The sequence below is a fragment of the Tamandua tetradactyla genome, chromosome 5 (genome assembly GCF_023851605.1).
Source record: "Tamandua tetradactyla isolate mTamTet1 chromosome 5, mTamTet1.pri, whole genome shotgun sequence".
In the NCBI taxonomy this organism is placed as follows: domain Eukaryota; kingdom Metazoa; phylum Chordata; class Mammalia; order Pilosa; family Myrmecophagidae; genus Tamandua; species Tamandua tetradactyla.
Genome location: NC_135331.1, coordinates 39,992,602 through 40,017,005, shown reverse-complemented (window position 1 = coordinate 40,017,005; position 24,404 = coordinate 39,992,602). Strand labels below are relative to the sequence as shown.

General features: G+C 35.9%; 1 pseudogene; it reads right to left on the bottom strand.

Moving 5' to 3' along the window:
• LOC143683063 (peptide chain release factor 1-like, mitochondrial) overlaps positions 1-24,404 on the bottom strand; it is a 74,042-nt pseudogene that overhangs the window by 15,873 nt on the left and 33,765 nt on the right.

The following is a 24,404-nucleotide window of genomic DNA, read 5'->3' as shown; positions in this document are numbered from 1 at the left end:
ATAATGGGTTACTAAACATCTCTTTGCACTAACAATTCTGAAAAGTGTATGAATACCTTACTTGCTCTATTTTGATGTTTCGCCTGATCTTCTTCTCCTGAAGTTTATGTGTAAGGATTGTTGAATAATAAAACAAATGATGGATTGTATGTAAACACATTAAAAATGATTAACAGAATGGAATAGAATCAGTAACTGGATATTTAATGCAGTCCCATTAGAAAAAACAAGTTGTTTTGACTTTAAACTATGCTTTCAAAACCCATGTCTATTGATTAAATAATTTAGATGGTGACTCAATAAAGGAAGAACATATCATGACACCAGGAGAGAAAAGTTTCAAAATACCTGTCTACTATGTCATGGAAATGTTGACAAAATATTAAAGGGATAATTGCAGGGATATAATTTATAAATTTTAGTGGTGCAATTTAGTGTGCTATTTGAATAGGGAACACTTCAGAGCATAAGCCAAGTCTTCACCTTATGGTTGAAGACAATTTTCGATAGTATTTGTTCCCTAGTAGAAAGAAAAATTATAATTGACATCTAGATATCATGAATAATTTTGAAATGGCTTCTCATTTCCTACACAGGTTTTGAATACAATGATCATGTTAAATGAATATTCAGAAAATAAGTATTTTTTGAAGAAAACTTTAGTTTTAGTTCACAGAATATATTTAATTTGTATAATACCCAGTGCAGAATTATGAACACAGGTTGTTTTCCTCCTTCAACAATAGAAATGTGTTTAGGAGTCTTCTTAAAGAAAGCATCTGCTAACATATAGAACGCCTCTGAATGCAGATGAGCTGCATGAGAGAGAAATAAACTTTGATCTCATTGAACTCCTGTGTTTGTTACATCTTTTTGACATGCAGCACACTGTATATTTAAATTTTTTGGTTAACAAGTCAGCAAATGTGCTTGAAATCTGTTGCTTGGCACTAATAGTTAAGTCTACGGATATGAAAGAGAGTATCCTTTTCACTACTACTTACCCCCTCCTCTGAGCTTGAGATAAATTCAAGTAACCGGCTCGCAGATATCTCTGCTAAGCTTTCTGGTTAACTACTCTCTTCCAGGCCTCAGGATTTTTTTTTTCTTTTAGGTTGAACTATTTTATTTCTTTTTTTAAATTAAAAAAAATTTTTTAAACATAGCAACATACAAAAACGAACATTCTTACCATATGATCATTCCATTCTTGGTATATAGTCAATAACTCACAATATCATCACACAGTTGTATATTCATCACCACGATCACTTCTCAGAACATTTGCATCAATTCAGAAAAATAAATAAAAAGAAAAAAGGAAAAAAATCATAGGTATCATACCCCCCCCCATCGACTGCCAGTATCTTTTATTTCTTATATTATCTTTTCTAAAATTCTGATGTAGGAAATGGAGATGCTTCAAATAAAAGTTAAAAGCTGGATTCCATGATAAATGAACTCTGAGGATTCTGTAAGGAACCAGTGAATATATATTTATCATATAATATCTCTAAATATGCCTGACATTAATAGAATAGAAAAGTTAATTTGCGTGGCCCTCAGAGAATTCATATTTTCAAGAGGTAGATGGAATAAATACCTTTAACTGATCACTCATGAGCTGACATTTCTATCCGTTATGTTTCAAAGGCACTCCAAGCTCAACCTGTCCAAAACAGGACTCATTATTTTCTCCCTTGCCCTACTCATATCTAGTCCTCTTTCAGTTTTCTCATTCTCAGTGGATGGTAACACCATCTATCTAATTATCTGTTAAGATCCTGGCCCCCATAAGGCAATCTGTCATTAAGTGTCAGCATTATTTCTCGTATATTTCTCCCTTATAGCCACTTCTCTTCTTCTTACCTCTAGCTTCCTAGTTCAAGTTAACATTCTCTCTCCTCTGGAAAAAAGTCCTGACTGGTAATTTTATACTTACTCTTGTCCTCTTTCAATCTGTTCCCCTCATTAAAGCAGACATACACTTAAAAAATTATTGTGGTGACATATATACCACACAAAATTGAACATTTTGGTCGTTTTCGATTGGACAATTCAGTGATACTAATTGCGCCCGCAATATAGTGCTACCAACACCGTCATCCATTACCAAATCTTTTTCATCACCCAAGAGGAATTTCTGTATCCATTAAGTGCTAACTCTCCATTTCCCTTCTTGCATTCTGGTAACCTGGAATATACTTTCTGTCTTTATGAATTTACATATTCTGGGTATTTCCTATATATATGGGATAACACAGCATTCATTCTTTTTTTTCCAGTTTATTTCACTCAGCATGATGTCTTAAAGTTTCATCCACGTAGTACCGTGTATCAGAACTTTTTATGGGAGAATAGCATTCCATTGTATGTACAGACTACATTTTGTTTATCCACTCATCTATTTTTGAAACTTGAGTTGCTTCCACCTTTTGGCTATTATGAATAAGGATGCTATGAATATTGGTGTATTAGTATCTGATTGAGTCCCTGTTTCAATTCTTTGGGTATATCCTTGGAAATGGAGTTGCCGCTATATGGTATTTTTATGTTTGATATTCTGAGGAATTGTTGATTTATTTTCCACAGTGGCTTCACCATTTACATTCCATCAACAATGTACAAGGGTTACTATTTCTCTGCATCCTAACCAACATTTGTTATTTACTCTTCTGTTTTTAAAATAATAGTCATTCTGGTGGGTTTGAAGTATCTCATTGTGGTTTTGACTTGCATTTCTCTAATCAGTAATGACATTAAGCACCTTTTCATGTGTTCATTGGCCATTTGTATATCTTCTTTGTAGAAATGTCTACTCAAGTCTTTGTCCTTTTTAAAAACTTTTTGATTGTAAAATGTAACATATACACAAAGCAAAGAAAGAACAAAGCAATAATTTTCAAAGCACACTTCAACAAGTAGTCCTAACAGATTCCAGTGCTTGTCATGAGCTACCATTCCACTATACAGATTTTTCCTTTTAGCTGCTCCAAAACATTGGGAGCTAGAAGGAGTATTAATATAGTGGTTCAGCAGCCATACTCAAACGAGTCATACTCATTTGTTAAAGCCTATTTTTTTCTGAAATACCACCTCCTTCTCCTTTGATCCTTCTCACAATCTATAGGGATCTTTGGGGAATGTCCCTCCTGACTTTTTCATGTTGAGAAGGGGTGTCCACACTAAAGGATAGGGGGATATAATTAATTGATAATCTTGGTCCTTCCGAATTTCAGGATTTATCTGACCTAGGAACCCTCTGGAAATTATAGGTTCCAGGAAGGCAAATCTACTGTGTGAAACCTTTATAGAGTCTCAGTTCGAGCCCTAGGTGTTCTTACGAGTCAGTGGGAGTGAAGTTGGCTGGGGTTAGCACTATCTGACTGAAGCTTGCAGAAGAGTAGCCTCCGGAATAGCCTCTTGACTCCATCTGATCTCTCTTGGCCACTGATGCTTTACTTTATTACACTTCTTTTTCACCTTTGGTCCTGAAGCTGTTATCGATTCCATGGATCCTGGGCCAGTCTCCTCCCCGGGAGCCACACCCCACGTTCTCAGGAAGATTTTCACCTCCAAATGTCATGTTCCATGGATCGAGGAGGGTAGTGATTCTCTTTGCAGAGCTGGGCTTAGAAAAAGAAAAGCCGCACCTGAGCAACAAAGAGCTTTCTGGGAAGCAACTCTTAGGATTCGTTATGGGTAGTCTTAGCTTCTTCCTAACAGAAATAAATCTTCTATGCGCAAGCCTCAAAATCAAGGACCTGGCCTATTTTCTTGGGAGTCCCCTGTGGTTGAGAGGAACCTGGAGTTTCCCAGATTGGGTAAATTTAATAGTTGCTTATATATTCAGACCCTCAAGGAGCTCTACCAATACCTTTCTTTAAAAAACATTTTTTTTATTGTTAAATATAGCATATATACAAAGAAAAGACAGAAAAAGCAGTGATTTTCAAAGTACACCTCAATAGTTACAAAATAGATTCTAGAGTTTGTTATGGGTTACTGTTTCACTATTTCAGATTTTTTCTTCTAGCTACTCCAAAACACTGGAGGCTAGAAGAAGTATATGTTTTTCTTTTTTTATGAAAAATAATATATATTTAAAAAGAAATAAATTTTAAAGCACATCACAACAATTGCTCATAGAACAGATTTCTCTACCCATATTTTGTAATCATCAGCCCAACACAGCCTGAGATGTATCCTGGTATTATATTAAGCTATATAGAAACACAAGTTCTCGCTCTTGTTCTGGATTCCAGGAGTTTGGGTTGTTTAAATGAGCTACCCAGAAAGGTTGATTTAGATTATGTATACAGAAAATTCAGGTTCTAGAGGTAATAAACCTCTCTGCCTTTGGTCTCATACAGTAGGTGAAGGTCTAGAGTACATACATATCATCTTTTATACTGTATCCAATTTACCTCAGACCCTGCCAAACTGGCTTCGTTTCAAACTCTAATTGAGGTCTGATCTCTTTTTCTGTTATTTTAACTGTTATAATATATAGCTATGCTAACTTTCAGGGCTGCAGCACTCCACTTCTGGGTCTTAGGTGGCACAGAGTTACTCAAAGTTCCAGGAAAATACCAGCTTATACTCACATAGCTCAGTGTCGCAGAATCTAGAAATACATTTACAGCTTTAGACTAAGTGTGGCTGCTATAAGGACTTACAATCTAGGCTCCCATTTTCTTATAAGTATTTTCTGAGAGAGACCTTAGTGTATTTGTTCTTTCATTTCTGGCTTATTTTGCACAACACATTGTCCTCAAGGTTTATTCAGTTCCTTGTGTGTCCCTCAAAATCCCTCCTTTCTGTAGCTGCACAAAATTCCGTCCGATGAGTGTCTCAGAGCTCGCTGTTCTGCTTCTCAGTCATTGTATCGTTCGGCTCCCTCATTCTATTGGGCGTCATGGATAATGTCCAAAATAAACAAACCATGTCCTACAGAACCTTCACTTGATTGTACAATCAGCAGCACTCTCAATTTCAGGCAGTTTTCTTTGGTCCACACTGGCAAAGAATCGACAAACACAATGGCATCAATGACCTAATCAAACCTACCCCTTAATCACTTGTCTTCTCTGCCCACCCCACCTCAATTAGTTGCCCCTGGTAGTGCTGTGGTACTGTTGATGTCTTATTATTAACTATTGGCCATAGAATTTTTAGTTTTCCTCCTATACCCCTATTGACCCTTTGTCTACCATCGAACCTCTGCAATAGTTTATGTGAGAACTTATTTATAATTATAAATTTAATCAGTGGGATACATGGCACCATACAGCCCCTTTCAATCATATTCACTTTCAATATGGCAATGTTACTTATAAACCTGCTAATTAATTACCATCACTTCTATGCATTCCCTTACATTTAGGTTCAACCTCTTTGGATAGCCTTTCCCCTGTCTCTAGCTTTGTAGTACCTCTAGGTCTGCTATATTCCATAGTGCAACCTCTGAGATTACCTCTACCAGAGTCGTAATAGTGAAACCATATAGTATCTGTCCTTTTGTGACTGACTTATTTCACTCAGTATTATGTCCTCAAGGTTCATCCACCTTGTCATATGCTTCGGGACCTCACTTTGTCTTACTGCTGCATAATATTCCATCATATGTATATATCACATTTTGTTTATCCACTCATCCATTGATTGGCACTTGGATTGTTTCCATCTTTTGGGCAATTGAGAATAGTGCTGCTATGAACATTGGTGTGCAAATATCTTTGCCTTTTTAAAAGAGAGTTTTTTTCCCTCTTGTTGCTAAGTTGCATGACTTTTTAAAACAATACACTTTGGATATTAAACCCTTCTCTGACATATGATTTTCTCCCATTCTCTAGGTAATATTTTCACTTTCTTGATAATATCCTTTGATGCTCAAATGTTTTTGATTTTGATGGATTTCGACTTATCTGTTCTTTTTTTTTTTTTTCTTTCGTTGCTCATGCATTTGTTGTTATACTTAGGAATCCATTTCCTAGCACAAATTCCTGAAGATTTCCCTCCAAGTTTTATTCTGAGGTTTTTATGGTTTTAGCTCAAATATAGGTCATTGATCCAATTTGGCTTAATTTTTTATAGACTGTGAAGTAGGGGTGGGATGCCATTCTTTTGCATACGGATTATCCAGTTTCCCCAGATACATCTGTTGAAGAGACTATTTTCCCATTGACTGGACTTGACATCTTGTCAAAAATCTGTTGGCTCTTGATGTGAAGGTTTATTTTTGAACTCTCAAATCTGTCCTATTGATCAATTTGTCTGTTTTATGCTATTACCATACTATTTTGATTACTGAAGCTTTGTAGTAACTTTTGAGATTGGAAGTGTGAGTCCCCAGATTTTGCTTTTCTTTTTCAACATGGTTCAGCCCTCCTTGCTATTCCATATGAACTTGATTGGTTTTTTTCATTTCTGCAAGAAGGCTGCTGGAAATTTTATCGAGATTTAATTGAATCTGTAATTTTTTTTGGTAGTAGCAACATCGTAAAATATAGCCATCCAACCTACAAAAATGGGATATCTTTCCATTTATTTAATTTGTCTTTTAAAATTTCTTTTAGCGATGTTATTTAGTTTTCAATGTGCAAGACTTTTACATTCTTGGTTAAATTTATTTCTCGGTATTTTATGCTTTTAGATACTATTATAAATGGAGTTGTTTTCTTGATTTCCTTTTTGGATTGTTCATTATTGGTGTACGGTAAGCAATTGAGTTTTGCATGTTGATCTTGTACCCTGTAATTCTGCTGGGTTCATTTATTGGCTCTAGTTTTTTTGTGGCTTCCTTAGGATCTTTTATATAAAGGATCATATCATATATGAAAAGAGAGAATTTTTTTCTTCCTTTCTAATTTGATTCCTTTTTACTTCTTTTTTTGCCTAATTGCTCTGGTTAGAACTTCTAGTAGGATGTTGAATAAGATAGTGAAAGAAGAATCCTAATCTTGGTAAGCTTTCCTTACCTTTTGAAATATATATTGGCTGATGTCAAATCTCTGTTTAGAATTAGTCTTCAATGGATTTGCATTACCCTTAAGGTAAAGGAAAAGACCTTAAATAAGGCCTGTCTCCAGTCTCATTTAGCAATTTGTTTCTATATCTTGTTTACTTTATCTTCAAACCAGCCACAGGGCCTTTGCACATGCACTTTTGCTGGGAATACTTCTTATTCTTTTACCCTCCTGCTAACCTTTAAATCTCAATTCTACTTTCACTCTTTCAGGATACTTTACCTAACCTCCTACAGAAAACTCTTTTTAGCATTCATCATAATTGTAATTTTTGCATCCTGCTGTATCATTATCTAATTAATATCTGACTCCTCAGTTGCATTGTAACTCAGAAGACATTACTCTTGTCTATTTTTGCCATCATTGTATCCCTTGCATCTCACATAGTGTCTGACATGTAATAGACTGTCATTAAATATTTGTTGAATAAATGAATGTTTTCTCTTCTTTCTCTTTCATTTTTGACTTTCCTTCTTGTTCTTTTTGGAAAAGGTTGCCGTGAAAGACAAGTAGCTTGCTTTTTTATGATTAAGTAAGAAAACAAAATTGACAGGATTAATAAATTAATTAAAATTTATTTATTTTATTTAAAATTTTTAAATCTCTGGATTTTCAGTTAATGAAATGATTATAGTACTAGGGACATTGTAGGAGCATGCTTAATTTTGATGCATATTATTTGGAGTTTAAAATTCAAAATATATGTTTACAAAAAAAGAAACTAAACATGTAATAAAGCTTTAAGATGGCAGGATTTAATAAATCTTCAGACTTCTCCAGTTGTTTTGCTTAAGGATAATAAACACATACAGCAAGGAATGACCCATTAATTCCATGCAACCATTTCTAACTTTCTATTTCGTTTTGAGATTTTGATAATTTATTTCAGAAAACCACCTCTGCAATTCATGATTTAATAAACATTTTGTTCATAGATATCTATACCTGTCCTTTAGTTATCTCCTTGAGAACTACCGATAGTACAACTTAGTATGCCTGGAAATAATAATGTTAGAATTATTTTGTATGCTTCCTTATAGCACCACACTTGTAATTGAAGAGACAAATTTTACAAACCTTGACTCACATTTTTATTTGTGAATATTGCATTCTTCCACCTGAAAAAACCTTATTCACCTTCAGCTGAATAATAGCTTCTTGAGTCAGACTACGGATGGTGCCATATTCCCAGAAGGCAAATTTGTAAGTTTTGGATAGATGTCACATGTTCGTTTAATAATCTCAAAATATATAATATGGTAGGGGTGAATGACAACTGCGTGAGAGTGAATGTATTCAAGAATCCACTTGAATATATGCATATGGCAGCCTGCTATAGTTCTAGTCTTTTTGTTTACCATGTGCAAAGGGCTGGATCAACTTTCAAACACTTTATTATGATTTAATGGGGGAATCATTAGTAGATGAGTTTAACAGACCTAAATGCTAGATACTCACTGGTTTATTTTTCAAGATTAAAATAATGTCTGTTTCTAACCTTCAGCAGTTTAAAGCAAATTTGCATACAGCTGTATGAAGTTAAATGCCTTTCATACTTCTCGTTACATTAAGAATGTACAAGCATTAAGAGTGCTTGTAATACAATTGACTTTAGGCTGAATTTTACATTAACAGCTCCCTTTGTTATTTAGCTGGCATTAAAGACTTAAGCACAAAAAATACATGTTCAAAACATATCATTTTTATTTTAATTTAAACTCCCAATAAATTTAGTGATTAAAACATCCGTCATGCTATTTGGAATAATTTTTTCCCTTAAGCTCTGTGTAGTAAGAGACAAATTTAGCAGATCCAAAATGCACAGTTACCTCAGGATTACTGGGCAAATTGATTAAGACCACAGTGGTTCAAGTTGGAACACCAATGACCAGGGCACAGATGGTGGATCGGGTTTGGTCATCTTTTAGGGTACTATTAGGAAAAGGACCATTAACACTAGTAAACAGGAAAAAAGCAATGTGTAGGATGCTAACAAGATGTACAACAAAGGAGACGGTGCACAAGCTGCCAGGACAGGAAGTAATTTCAACCGATTTCTGTAGGGAAGTCCCTTCTAAAAAAAATAAATGTCCACAAATAATGCCCTTTACATGACATCCACTTGCTTATCACCATCTTCAACAGAAACCATTCAATGCCCAACAAATTCTCTAATTCCTTGGGAATGATATGGACATCCTAGGTAAGGGAATTCTATGTTTAACTTTTACCCTACAACCCTGTAAAGTATACTAGTCTGCATTTGATTCTGTTCTTCAAAAATTAGGCTGTTACCATGCGCGAGGCAATAGGCCAGGAGCTTTCCTTTCTTAGTTGTGAGAAATGCATTGCATATGACTGTGCATTTCTTTTGTGACCAGGGTTTTGTAGTGCCTCCTGTAGTGTCCATTCTGAATATCAATTCCCATTGGAAATTGGCTTAGAAGTGGATGTAAAAAAGGTGAGGAGAGAGCACTGACCTCTATGATCGCCTCTGGAAATGATCTGTTTGTATTTGAAATTTTACCGCCTTGTATTTGCCCCTTTCTCTTAGAAGTAAAGTGCTGAAAAATTTTAATTGAGGACTCTGTATAGTTAAATTCTGATTAATTGAGGGCTTATCAGCAACATAGCCTCTCTCTACATCTTATTACTTTTAAAAGAATGTTTCTCAAAACTAATCTGTCTGAAAATTTTAAGAAAAATTTAAGAAATGAATGTTCCACATGTAATGAATAAAATGAAAAAAGACGGGAAGGGACTGAGACTTGAGATGGTAACTTTTGACTGGGATTGGTTAAGTGTTGAACTACTATTGAATAACATGACCACAGTGGGACAGAACAGAGTATCTGGAGTAGAAACATCTGGTGGAACAAATACACCTAGCAAGGCTCTTCTAATAAGTGGGTGGAGCAAAGCCACATGGGCAGCGGTTCCTGCTCAGACTTCCTTACGCTAAAAGTGTGGGATGATAATACTCCTGAGAGGATGGCTATCAAGCTGTAACAATAAGAAGCAAGACAATGATTGAATTTCCATACTAAGATATGTAATATAAAAGATATAAAATGTAAAATAAGGGCCGTATCTGAGGATGGGACACAAACAAAAGTCAATGAATGCAAATTATGACAATAGGGGATGAGAAGAAAACAAATATGAAGGAACCTGACCTGATAGAGACTGTGGAAAACTAGAGGGCTCATGCTTTGTCTACCTGGTGTAGAAGTTACCTACTGTCTTCAGGCAGAAATTCAGGCCCAGTTTGGCCAGACCTTACAATGTTTGAGGAGATCCAAAATATTGAGATCCCCTGAATTTTAAATGTTGCAATTAATGTACATTAAAAACAGAACCAGTCAAACAAAAACATTGATGTGCCAGGTCTGCTAGTCTTCCATTTTTATGCTATATTCTTTGCATGTACTGCAAAGCCCTGCTGGCCCCTCCTCATCTGCCATTGTGCTACAATCTTATCATCACATACTCATCATGCTAACTTTCTCCAGTTCTTCAAAACACTCTGCTCCAGAATGCTCTTCAGTCATTCTCTCTGCTTGGTATGTTTTACTCATTCCTGAGATTTCAGCAAAAGTATCCCCTGTCAGGAAAATTGTTTCTGATAGGGTTCTCCCGCATCCAGATTAGGTAAAGATTCCTTTTATGGAACTTTGAGATTTTTCTTAATAATACCTATCCAATTGGTATTTATGGGTTTTTTTTGGGGGGGGTGATTGTTGTGGTAAGTAGTCCAGTTACTTGTTTTTCTCCATCAGATCATAAACGTCACATGGTCTGAGACTTGTTTTGTTCTATGCTCTTTCTCATGAACTTAACATAATACTTATAAAGGCCCTTAGAACGTATTTAAAGTAAACCAACCTCTGGCACAGCATTATTAATCCACTTTGTAGGGGAAGGTGTGTGAGCTCTCTCCATGGTCCTGAAAATTCTGTGAAAAGACATGGCCGACTATTTTGGGTAGGGGGATGTATGACACTAGCAGCATGTAAGAACAAGGGCCAAGGAGTGGGGAAAGATACAAGAAGAAAAGGGAACTAACAAAAATAACTGATATTTATTCAGGCCCTTTGACATGTGTGATTCTCTGCTTTGCATTTATAAACTTATTGAATCTCTACAACAACCCAGTGACACAGATACTATTCTCACCCTGTGGATTAGGAAACTGAAGTGCAAGGATATTAAGTAGGAAGTAGGAACTTCCTACTTAATATCCTTCTTAAGTGGATGAGATGACATCCAAATAACAGTCCACTGGACTCCAAAGTGACTTCATTAAAATAAAAGATGTTGCATCCTGAGAGTTGCTTAGAATTTTCTAACTGCTTCTTGCTGAAAGTCAGGGTTAGTTTTGGAAACTGAAGAAGTGTGGCAAGGGAGCTCATTTCAGCTGTAGGGAGAAAAAGACAGTAAAATATATGAATTAGCCAGGATTGCATTGTATATACCAAACAGTTGATAACACTTGCTTTTCCAGAATGAATTTTTAAAGATAACTACTTTGTTGTAGTAAATGATTAATATATTGCAATAAAATTAGGTACTGAATGCAAAGGACATTACTCCTTATCTTTAGAAGTCCCACTTTGACAAATGTCAATCCTGAGAAGAAAAGATAGTACTAAATTTCATGATTTTAGGCTTTTTTTTTGGGGGGGGGCTGAAAAGCACTATGACATAAATTATCTGGATTGTTCTCCCAAACGTCTTCATTCTGGATTTGGTGGTATAACTTGTAACTCATGATACCAAATATTTATTTATACTTGAAGTCTGAAAGAAGTGAGCTCTTTAGGTGTGCACAAGGGACTCTTTAGGCATATTTACCAGTAGAGTTAGAGATGACCCTTTGTTGCAGTCGCAAGGACGACTAAACAAATTGTAGATGGTGCCAAGTTCAAGCTCAAACTGAACCCAGAGACCAATTCATGTGTATAGAGGAAGAACCCATAACCACATCCACAAATCTCAGTGATGGTGGGGGCAGAAGCAGGAAATGGGTGTCCACACTTACTTCCCAGTGCATATAGCATCACTCCTTTGGATTGTTCAGGTTTTATGGTAGAAATCCCGGATGGTCATCCTTTCATGCTTGCCTTTCCCCTTTTGAGACCTCCACCTCACTGCATCTCATCCCCACTTTCTCCCAGCTCCACTTTTCTATATTGTGTAAGAACAGAAACGGATTTATCTTGACTCTGATCATTGCTAAGAATGGGGAAGTCGTAAAGTCCTGTGGGGTGCTTGATAGTATTAGGCTCTAATATCTTTTAAAAAGCTCTACTAATGAAGCAATAATAAGGTTTCCACATTTATTACACAGTGAGGCTAAGATTCAATTCTGAGTATCCATTAAATCTCTTATTCCTCACTTCTATTTTAGAATACATGCGCAGTATAGCTCTCCAAAGGATCAGTTAAAACAACAAATAAACCTGTTGATGCATTTGTTTTCTTGAAGTAACAGTTCCTTTGTATTTCATCATGCATTCATTTAACGCTGCAGTTTTGCTTCATTTTTTCATATGAATTATGACCAATACAAAAGCACTACAGACATAGGAAATTATGTTCTGGAAGTGAGCATTCTAATAAGTAGCAGTTTGTTTCTTGGCATAAAAGATAAACAACGTAGTGTAATATCTGAGGTTACGCTCTGCTTATATAAACCTAAAATAGGTAAATCTATATGGTATGCTTTATTTTTTTAATTTTTAAATTTATTGTTATTATTTTTTAATCAGGAGAGAGGATAAACGCAGTCCCCCACTTTATGGTATACTTTAAAAACTGATTGCTTTTAAACTATAAGGATTGTTTGACTGTGAACATGAGCTGTGAGATTTGAAGTTTCCACTTTAAAGATGGTTTGTTCACAAACATAAGCTCGAGTGAACGCTAAGGTAACATAACTATGGGGCTTTAAAAGTGATGCCATTAGTGCAGCCAGCAGTGTCAGCTTTGCCAAAATAAAACTTGTCATCCTTCTTGAGTTAGACCTGCTATAAATAGGAACTGTTTAAAAGGTGTTATTTAGTAATTTCCATTATGCAGCTGTCTATTTAAATCATTTAATTTCGGCTTCTTATCCAACTCCCAGTCTTATTTGTCCATCAGAGACAAATAAGAAACCATATGTGAAGGCATCTGTGGAAATCTTCCTTTTATTTATGACAACATTAAAGTAAAACTCTGATGTCAGTTACTTAACAATAATAGGCATTCCTTTGCACCTATAGTGCTGGGTTACTTGGGCATATCCCTCAGTGGTATCTTATACCTACTGCTGTTTGCTTCATTATATACAGCTGCACAGCAGTGAAGACAGTGATAGTCTTTCTTAATTAAATAAAGCTAAATGTTAATTAGTCCAAAATTGATTTATCTTCAGCGCATGGAACTTTTCATAGTGGGCTTTTTGGTTTTAGAGAACAGGTTGTATTCTCATTTAGAACTTTACATTTTCCCCCTTTATTTTGGGTTTGTATTTGGAGTCTTGTGGCGGGATCTAATCGTCATAGAGAAATTATAGGTCTACAGATGTTTTCAAGATGTTCCTCTGTCAGTAGCAGATTATCCCCTGTAGCAAAATCTCATTAAAGTGCAATTTACAGAGCTCTGCTGATGTTGCCATCAACCAAAATTAAAGGCATTAATTTTTCAAAGTTCACAGAAGTCCTTACATAAATGATGTAGCAGTTTGCAAGAACAATTTACAGAAGTGTTATTTGCAGAATTAACCTACATTAACAGAACAAATGTTGTAAGGGTGGAAAAAAGGGCTGGGCAGTGAAATTGCAGCTGTTCCCATTTTATATTAGGTGCTCGATGTAAAGAAATGTTGAAATGTAACAATGACTGCTTGCTGGGTGAAAAGTTGAGAAGGGAAAACAGGAATTTGAACAACTTCACTAAAGAGTTAAGCTTACAATAGAGTAATCACCAGTTGGGGAAGCCCAGTGAGACCTTAAATTCGACTTTGAAACATCTGTAGTCAATATCTTTTAAAATATTCTCATTTAGAGAATGAGTTTATGTAGTTCATGTTGTGAGTATTTCTCTTTGATAAACTGCCAAATGTTTGAGAATTTATTATCTGTACCTCAATTGATTTTAGCTAAAGCTTACCTGCTTAGTGACATTTGTAGTCTGAGATATTTAGATGTGACTTTCTCCTGGTAGAAGAGTAATGTATTTTTTTCTGTTTTTATTGCATTTCTTTTGTATATGTCTATTCCTCTGTAACAAAATCTCAATTTAAAGCATCATAGTTGAAACTAAAAATGGGTTAAACATTTCTGAGCTGAAACCGACCAAAAAGGCTTTCCCTTTGAAGCAGTAACTATTTTGCTACAACATTTGTTTCAGAATAGAAGGTACAGTTCTGAAGAACTCATTTATCTTTTCTAGTCTTTTCCCTCTCATTACATTAGTTGCTCCAGCCTGGATTTGAGCCTCATTGTATAAATGAGAGGGCTCATCAATCACACCTCGTCTTTCTCTGTGAGACCGGTGCTTCCCCAAGATCCTAAAGATGGTCTGCCTTTTTTTATTTCAGGAAACCTGGGTGATGTTTGGAGGTTATAGTGGACTTCTGGAATGAGACCTGTGCCTGTGCAAGTTTGGTCTTGATAGTTCACGTCAATGGCAAGCGAAAGCTGTTTCTGTTTAGGACTCAGTCATTGGATGTCTGTGAAATTGTGTTCCTCGTGAACAGGTGTGCATATTATGCGGTCACCCCACAAATACTGTTATGGCCACATGAATTCTTGTGGTTTGAATTGTTTCATGCATACCAGGCTCCATTTGCTTGGTCTGAACTTGGTCTGGAGTGCACACAGGTTTGATTAGATCCCCCCCCCCGCCCCTCACTCCCCTTGAATCTCCATAAGTTCATGGGAACTTACAGGAAAGTCACCATTGCATGAGATTTTATGATAAATGTGCCTTTTAGAAATCTTGAAAAAATTTTCAACAAACAACACAAATACACAGTTTGGAAACATAATAGAAGACTATGAAAAATGGGAACCCTGGGAAAATTTGGGGAAGATATTTTTGCTTTTATGAGAATGAAGTTTAGGGTTTTGATAATAAGCTCTGCTGTTTGGAAAAGTTTCTTATTGAACATGACAGTTCCTCAAGGGATCAGGTGGAATATATGTCCATTGGCCTTTCTGTTGAGATTTTCAGAGGGTATCAATTATGTTTTCAGAATGATGGGACCATCTGTTAACCAGGGGCTGATTTCAAACCATCAAATATTGGTAGGAACATTAAGCCTTGCTAATTTGCATAGTATCATTATCTCTAATACAAAAAATACATTTGGGAAAAAGTGAGTATTCTCTGGTCTATTCAAGTATGACGATATCCACTTAGGTTTGGTGCGGATCCTATAATATGTACAGTGGGTAAGGTCTCTAGATATTATTCATATCCACCTTGATATAGTGAAGGCATTACTTTTTACTTTATTAGCTCTTAGACAATAAATGTGAGAAATGAACACAGATGGCCTATGGATTTGATTGGCAGCCCTACATCCTAGTAAAAAATATCCATGAATTTTACTTTAATATTTCCATGAGAACATGTTCCTTAAATGGTTTAAATCATCTTCAGATCCATGGTAGATGATTCCTTTTTGTAATAATAAGAAGATAAAAAAATTTTTTTCACTTAGATAAGGTACTCCACTTTGCTGAAGGCAACTAGCCTGTGGAGATATTCCCTCTCTCGTAATGACCTCTAACCAATAGAAATATTAACAAATCTGACACAGTAGGCATGTACACTTTGATATTTGCACATCAAATGCATCATCATAATTATATAGCATGAGCGCAACAGAATTAAGATTTCAGATATTAGTAGTTTTATAAATAATTTGAGAATAATTACATAAGATAAAATAATAATTCATGAAAAAATTTGCCTCTTAAATATGTTCCACTTAATGAGAAAAGCAACTGAAAAAAAGATTTCTATTTTTATTGGACAACATTAAATGTTATAGCCATAATATTATTAAACTGATTCTCTCCTATGTTCTTTCATTCATAAGTGGAGAAAAAAGCTTTTTTTATCTGGTTGTTCAGGCTGAGTTCCATTTCACATAACAGATTCTGGTGACTCTGTATTTAAGATGAAGCAATTCGAACTCATCCTTGAGTTAACTAACAACCCTGAAGTTGATTAATAGCCTGGACAATTGTTAATCTTCGCAACTTCTGTAGTGTGCAAATTTTACAGATTTTCCTCATTTCAGCAGCTTGCTCAATACTTCAGCAGTCACGCTGCCAACATGGCAATCCCCACCTAATTCCCTCCTACCCTAAGAATTGACCTTTAACCAACTTCCTTCCAAACATTCAGGTAAATCCACTGCCATTCTATCTCCATCCTTTTTTGTGGCTTCTTCTGTTCTGCATTCTATTCTTGGATATTTAACTTTCAGAGAATGCACTAAATAACAAAGGGAACTTGTACATTTCTCTTGTAAAATTTGGCCAAAATTAAAAAAAAATCACACCTTTGAAAATTATTGTGGAAGGAATGGACATGCACATGTTAACTGACGAAATGAGAAGGAATACTATGTTTGTTTAGACAACTGGTTATTTTTCATAATCTATGCATATGGGGCATCTCAGTGGGAGGTGCCATAGAGCAGGGGTTAAAGATTTAAACTTGGAGTCAGAGAGACTTGGGTGTGAATCTTTTTTCTGCCCCAGAACTAACCAAGTAATTTTGGGGAATGACTTAACCTCTTACTGCCTTAGTCTTCTATTTGTAAAATGAGGGAAATAATATCTACTTTGTAGGGTTATTGGGAAGGTAAAGTCAGAACCGTGCCGGGTATATGGGACCATCCAATAAACGCCAGTTAAAAAAAATCTTTTTGGCATTTGTCCTTAGGTAGAGAAAAGAAAAGACAATTAGGCTTTCCAGATCATGATTATAAAATGAGAGTAAAGAATTTAGAAGAACATATATAAAAAAAAGTTAAAGTTTCCTCTTTGGTTTAAAACATGATAGTGGTAATTTTTGAAAAGGTCTGGTTGATATGCTTTCAGAAAGTTTTCATAATGTGCATTACAAGGAGTAGATATATCTTTTTTTTTTAAAAATTGTTTCCTATGTGATTATGCAGCCCAGATAATGGGTAAAACTTCAACACTGTACCAAGATTCTAGAGCTCAGAGAACTTCATAAAAGCTTGTTTGTAAAATTGATATTTGGAATGACTTCAGTACTTCCCTTGCTGTTTAATTTTGGTCAGAGTTCTTAAAAATGTAATGACAGAACTATGTATCAAACTAAATTTTGCAAATTAGAAATGTTGGCTTTTAATAATATTCCTCAAAGCACCTCTCACATTAGTTTGAGGGACTAATTTCTTCATTTAAATCAGGACCATCTTTTAGAAAATAATTTCTATTTCATGCTAGTTAAATATATTTTTGTGTCAGGCACAGTGCTAAAGATGGCAGCATCTCAAAATTAACAAGGATCCCTTTCTTACAGTCAGGGTAGACTGACATGGAGATATGTGAAGTGACATGTATACACGTAGAGGACAGGGAAGATAACGGAGATACCACAAAACAGTGCAACAAAGCACTGTGGGAGAGACAGGGAGGACTGAGTGATGACAAAAAGTGCTGGCAAATAAGCTGGACTTCCATGGAAGCATAGAATTTCAACAGGGAGAATTTCAAGGTAGCAGGACCTGAAATTAAGAGGCATAAAAGCACATGATGAGTTTTACAGGATTACAAACAATGAAGTTTGAAATTCATTATTATAAATTCATGATTAAATACGTATATTTTGAGGTATGATAACAACACTAAAATGCACATGCTCATTTTATTTTTCACAAGTATGCAAAAGATCATATATTAAAAATTTCTGTGTGGTAAAATTATAATCAGGTAGTGTTCCTTACTCTTCATAACTTTCCTCGTCTCCTATTTAGTTTTATACAGAGAGATTTTACAGGAAAATAAGATATTGGTCACAATAAAAACCACCAGTTGTAGTTACTTATCTTCTTCCTATATTCACACATCCATCTATTTATCTATACCTTTAACCGGCTATATAAAGTCTATATTTACATCATCTATCTTTATTCAGAGAGGGCAATTCTTTTCTCATTCATAGCAAAACCACTTTATTATATTTCCTACTATTTCTTAGTAGCGAAATGCTAAGTTTATATTAATCTTTTAAAAATACATGCACTCAATGATATCCTAATAGTTCATTATAAATTTGGACTTTTACAATTGCTTCTCTTAATATAGATAAATTTCAAGTTTGTATGATATTTAAATATCTCTAAGGAATAAGTAAACTTTTGAATTAAAATTACTTAGTATATGAAATTTAGCATATTGTCACCTTTAGTGTATATTTTACACACTTGATAAATATTGTAGATGTAACATAGCACTGAAGAATAGTAGATATAGTACCCTGAAAATGATCAATATATATATATATTTTTATTAATTAACCGAAAAAAAGAAATTAACCCAACATTTAGATGATCAATATTTTTAACACTCCAGGAAAACTGTTTCAGGAAAAATGTTTCTTTCAAATATGAAAATTTGTAAAGACGATTCATTACATATATTAGCATTCATAGAATATATGTCTCTAGAGAAAACTTTTAGAATTGACAAATAATTAATGGCTTAATGTATCATTTGCTATTCGCTTCAATTGAACAACTTCTTTTCATTAAGGTGTTGACTAAAATGTAGACACTTCCTTTTTGCCTTATTTCTGTAAGGTGTTTTAAAATAGATATTCAGGAAGTATGTGCTGGTCACATATATGAGCAGTTATTCCTCCATTTAATTTGACATTTAGATAGGTGAGGAGCAGAACTGGCATTGATTCAGGGGCTCTGGGAGCCGTGATTGGTGAAAGGACTGTCTGTGAATCTAGCAGCCATTTTGTTACTTTCCACTGGGGAAGCTGAAACAAGATGGTAGGAGGGGATTAAAAAGTGCTTTCTATACAAATACATGACACAGAGAATCCTAATAAATTTTTTTTGCCAGTTTTTAAAGAGAAAATGCATTAAGTAAAGATAAATACAGGGGATTTGTTCATGTGAAACACTGTATGAACTGCTTGTTCTCAGGCAGCCGATGCTTGTGGGCTCTGAAGTTGAGCAGACTGGTGTCCAGGCTCTGGTTTTACCAGCTGTGTGATGACGGGAAAGCCGCTTACTCTTAAGTCTCAGTTTCTGTATTGTAAAATGGGTATAGGAATATATTTCACCTCTGAAGGTTTGTTTATGAATTAAAAGAACATATGTAAGGAACTTAGCACAGTGTCTGGTGTTTGTTAAACATTCATAAAAGTTATTATTAATATTAATGATAAAAAGCCACTGATAAAGTAATAGGAAAAAGTAAAGCCAATTTCAAAGTAGTATAAAGGTCATGTTAAATAGACTGGGTGGCATTAATGTTGCAGATTTAATAATCCCAGAAAACATGCATTATTTAATAAGCATTTATAATTTAAATGTTATTTATCAGAATGTAGTATAAACATATTCAACCTGAAAAAAAGAACCCCTTAACCAGACTCTGAAATCAAAAGTCTTTTAGAGAGCGTTTGACACTAATACTGCATATGTTATGTTTTCAGTTGTATAGTTAGATCTATATTTAGTAATGAGGAAGCATTTCATCCTTAGGTAAAAATGGCCAGCAATTTGAAAAGAAGTAAACCTTAAAGAGTAACAAAAACTAAAATTTCATTAACGTTTGTTTTTATACCTCGAGTAAGATTGCCTTACCAGTAAGAATTCTTTGCTTCTTGCAGGAGGGCTCTTTTGAAATTGACATGTGATTATTGACAATGTCTCAAGTACGATTGATAAGGTCTCAGGTCAGCATGCTGGGCTCTGTATTACCTTCGAGGAAGCATTTCAGTCTTTAGCTGTGGCTGTAATAGCACTGGCTACTGTGACTACCAAAATAAAAGAAGCAGGCCCGTGCCATTTTTAAAGGGTGTCAATTTCTAGCCATATCTATAGCTATATGTATCATCTATCTAGTGCCTACTTACTTACCTACCTGTTATCATTATTTAACCATCGGGATTAAAGATCCATATAGATGTATCCTCTGAAATCCATTCAGATATATGTGCATAATTTGTGACTTAATGAGATGGTACATGCATACAATTTTAGTTCATCCTCTCTCCCTCCCACCTCTGCCATCATGTCCTTGACAGAACACTTCTGCCCAGTAATAAGCACATGACTTCCGTGAGCTGTGCCTTCCGTCCACACGAGAGAGTGGCCGGACAGAATGAACTTAAAGGATGCTTTGTGCTTCTTCCCCTTTGTGCTTTATTTTCTCTCTCTCTCTCTTTCTTTCCATTACTCAACTGTTTCCTGCTCACCTTCTTTTTATGATGAGGGAGTGTACAATTCGGCATGCTTACTTCCAGTCATTGTCATCTGTTTTATTAGTAAGTAAATTGTGGGGTAGGTATTATGTACTATACCAAGCGAGAGTGTGGCCACTGCTAGATCCACTTGTGTTTACTCCTTTTCAGAACTGTTCTGGGTGAGACACTGGTTAGTAACAGCCTGGCCAGTACTTTTTGCATCATATGATTATCGCCTGGAAACAGTAATAAAACCCATATTGAATGAGACTTTCTGTGTGGGGCAGCATGTAAGCATGTTGTGCCATTAACTCATTAGCATATATCATTAGCTCATAACTACTCCATGTGGTAGATAGTTCCTTCTTTCTAAAGAAGAGAAATCTGAGGTTTTAAAAATTGCAAACTTGGTGGTGCAAAGAGGGGCACTCAGATTTTAACCCATGTCTAACCCCAAAGCTGATAACCTTAATCTCTAGGCTTTATTGCCTCAGTTTTGTTTTATTAAACAAGCCCACATTTTTCCCTACCTAATAACTTAATGGCATCAGGATACATGAAATATGGAGCTTCAGCTTATGAGAAACAGATGTTTGAGATTCACTACCAGTTGTCGACTGGAAGACTCATTTCCCAGTTCACATTTTTCTTTAGGGAGATATCATTTGGGAGAAAAAAAGTACTTTCTCACTTTGTTCTACTTGAGAACACTTTAAAGGGTTTAAAGACAGAGCATGTTTTCTAATAAGGGATTTATGATGAAGAAAGCAACAAGTTTTCGGAAAATTTAGGTCACAACATAATGGTAATAATTGGCATAACCAAGTGTCTTTCCTCGGAGGAGACCCAGTTAATTTACAAAATGTGAAGGTAAACAGCTCTGCACTCCCAACTTAACTACATCAAACAGACTAAGGAACAGTCTGTGGCTTGCTGAAATCATTCGCTCTGCAGAGACCTGGAATATGTGAGAGTTTTGCATTGCAAATGCCAACCTTGATTTAATAATAAACCATTCAGGGAATAAAGATCCACGTTTTTGTTCTGCATTTAGAAGAACACTCATTAAATAAAAACTAATAAGTGTTTGAATGTTCATTTATCCGTCCTCTATAAAAATTAAAATTTTGTGTTCTATTAAGCTTTAGAAACACATGTAAATATTCTGCTTAATGTGAATTAGTATGTGTTCAATGATGTGTGCATACATTTAAGTGTAGGAATTTTTATTACTGTAATAAATCTGTTAGTTTTTTAGACAAAAAGAATTTTGTTTCAGGAATGGTTTAAATTCGGTTTTTCCTCCTCAGTGCTTTCTAGCCTGACTAGTGCTTCTGAATAAATAATGACTAATTAGTGTGAAATCCTTTTAGAATGATAGGATTTCTGAGAAAAGAATTTCAGATTATTTTACATATCCTAGTAATTGGTCAATTGTGTACAATTCTCCCAGAGGAACTTGGAAAAAAAAAAAGCCCTTCAGTTCTGGATCCTTTTGCTCAGCAATTTATCATAAAGCTTTGGATGAGTTTTTATCCCTAGCCTTTGAAATAACCTCCAGGCTTACTGTGGCATTAGCTTTAAGTTAGGATGTGTACATGTGAGCTTCTAGGCAGCTAACTGGTCCCTCATGGCACTGCGGATTTTAGTGCTAAGAGCTACAAAGGAAGACAGTAAGACACTAAGAAGCCACGATCCCCACCCTGGGCTGGAAAGAAGAGTGAAGCCGCATCTGAAAGCAGAGTGCTCCAGTCCACACAAGAAAGTCCCAAGGAGCCAACGGCGTCTCAGAGCAGCCCACACTGTCTTGGTGCCTTCTCTTCACTGTTCATGTCTGTTCATGGCATACTCAGCTCTTGAAATCTTTTCTGTAAATAGAATGCACAGGAACACTTAAGCACCGCCCAAATTCTAAATCCAACCCCCAGGTATTCCTACCCTAAAGCTATGAGCTTTAAGAAAGTTTTGTCTTAATGGAAACATTCCCAAGTTTATCGTAGATGAATCACACCACTTCATGTGCAAATCTGAGGCCCCAGAGCAGGTGTGTCAGACAAATCAATAACCTGGACTTCAGCGAGTCTGGGTTCTAGTTTTGGCTCTGCTGTTAACTGGCCTTAGCCTGGTGACCTTGAGCAAGTCACTGAACTCAGTTCCGTGAGAAACACAGTTTTCTCTTTGTTAAAAGAAATAGAATTAAGAGCTGGAAGAAACTGGATCAGGACAGGGGTTGCAAACTCTGATACAGACTGAGGATATGTTGGTTTGAAAGAATGTATGTCCCCTAGAAAAGCCAGGTTTTAATCAAAATCCCATTTCATAAAGGCAGAATAATCCCTATTCAATACTGTGTGTTTGGATCTGTAATTAGATCATCTCCCTGGAGATGTAACCTAATCAAGAGTGGTTGTTAAGCTGGATCAGGTGATGACATGCCTCTGCCCATTTGGGTGGGTCTTGATAAGTTTCTGGAGTCCTATAAATGAGGAAACATTCTTGAGAATGAAGGAGATTCAGAGAGAGCAGAGTAGAATGACATAGCCACAAGAAGCAGAGTCTATGAGCCAGTGACCTGTGGAGATGAAGAAGGAAAATGCCTCCCAGGGAGCTTCATGATACAGGAAGCCAGGAGAAGAAGCTAGCAGATGATGCCATGTTTGCCGTGTGCCCTTCCAGATGAGAGAGGAACCCTGGCTGTGTTCGCCATGTGCCTTCTCACTTGAGAGAGAAACCCTGAACTTCATCGGCCTTCCTGAACCAAGGGATCTTTTCCTGGATGCCTGTGATTGGACATTTCTATAGACTTGTTTTAATTGGGACATTTTCTCAGCCTTTGAACTGTAAACTAGCAACTTATTAAATTCCCCTTTTTAAAAGCCATTCTGTTTCTGATTTATTGCATTCTGGCAGCTAGCAAACTAGGACAGAGGAGTCATAGGTGACATAAATGAGTGTTTGCCCGGATTTGATCGATCTTCTTTTTCAAGGGAAGACTGTAAGTTCAGATTTGCTGTGGAATGCCCTCCTTTGTGAATGTTCTGTACCATTTGAAACAAGCAACACACACCTGTCCTGGGGGAATTCGTGTGCAAGTGAATGGTAGCGACTTCTGGTAGAGGAGCCAGGAGTTCCCATAATGTCTTCGGCTAGGTATAGACCACTTTGAGCCTATGGGAAGGGCTGCAGACATTCTTTGCTTTTCTTCATCCAATTTGTAGAAGCTTTCAATGTTGGAGTCACCATTCCTTTCGATCTTGCCTGATTGTGCCAGCAAAGAAAAATTTCCATGGCACCTTTTTTTTTTTTTCCCCTACTGAAATACTCTGCAACTCCTCTTGGCTTAGGAACATATTGAACAAATGAACCAACAACAAAGGCCCCAAGTCAAATGACTGGTGTTCAAATTTTACACCACCGCATCACGGCTACGTTGAAAGGAAGACTGTCTTGGTTGCAGGCACCTGGAGAATGAAAGCTTGGTAAGGTCGCTGGCAAAAATAATAAATCAACCTAAGGATTTTTAAAGTCAGGACTTTAGAAAACAAAGGATGGACGGCCGAAATCGCTGTCTTACATGCCAATAGACAATACAGCAGCCTCTTGAAGAATTTGGTTTTGGGTTTTATCCTGCCTTGGGATATTATGAACTTTCCCTGGCTCGTTCCCTCATTTATAAAATGGACACAATAATAAAAAATTCAATTACGTACTTTATTAGGGTTAACCTGATACATTAGATAGTGAATGAAAAGTGCTTAAAAAAGTTCTTGCCACCTACTGAGCACTAAACAAGTGTCAACTATTATTTTACCTGCTTACTGTATAGTCTCACTTTAGCTCTAATTGCCCAGCCTGAGGTTTAATACCAAGGGAGATTTTGCTTTGTGTAGCTTCTTAGAAAATATATGGTGACAG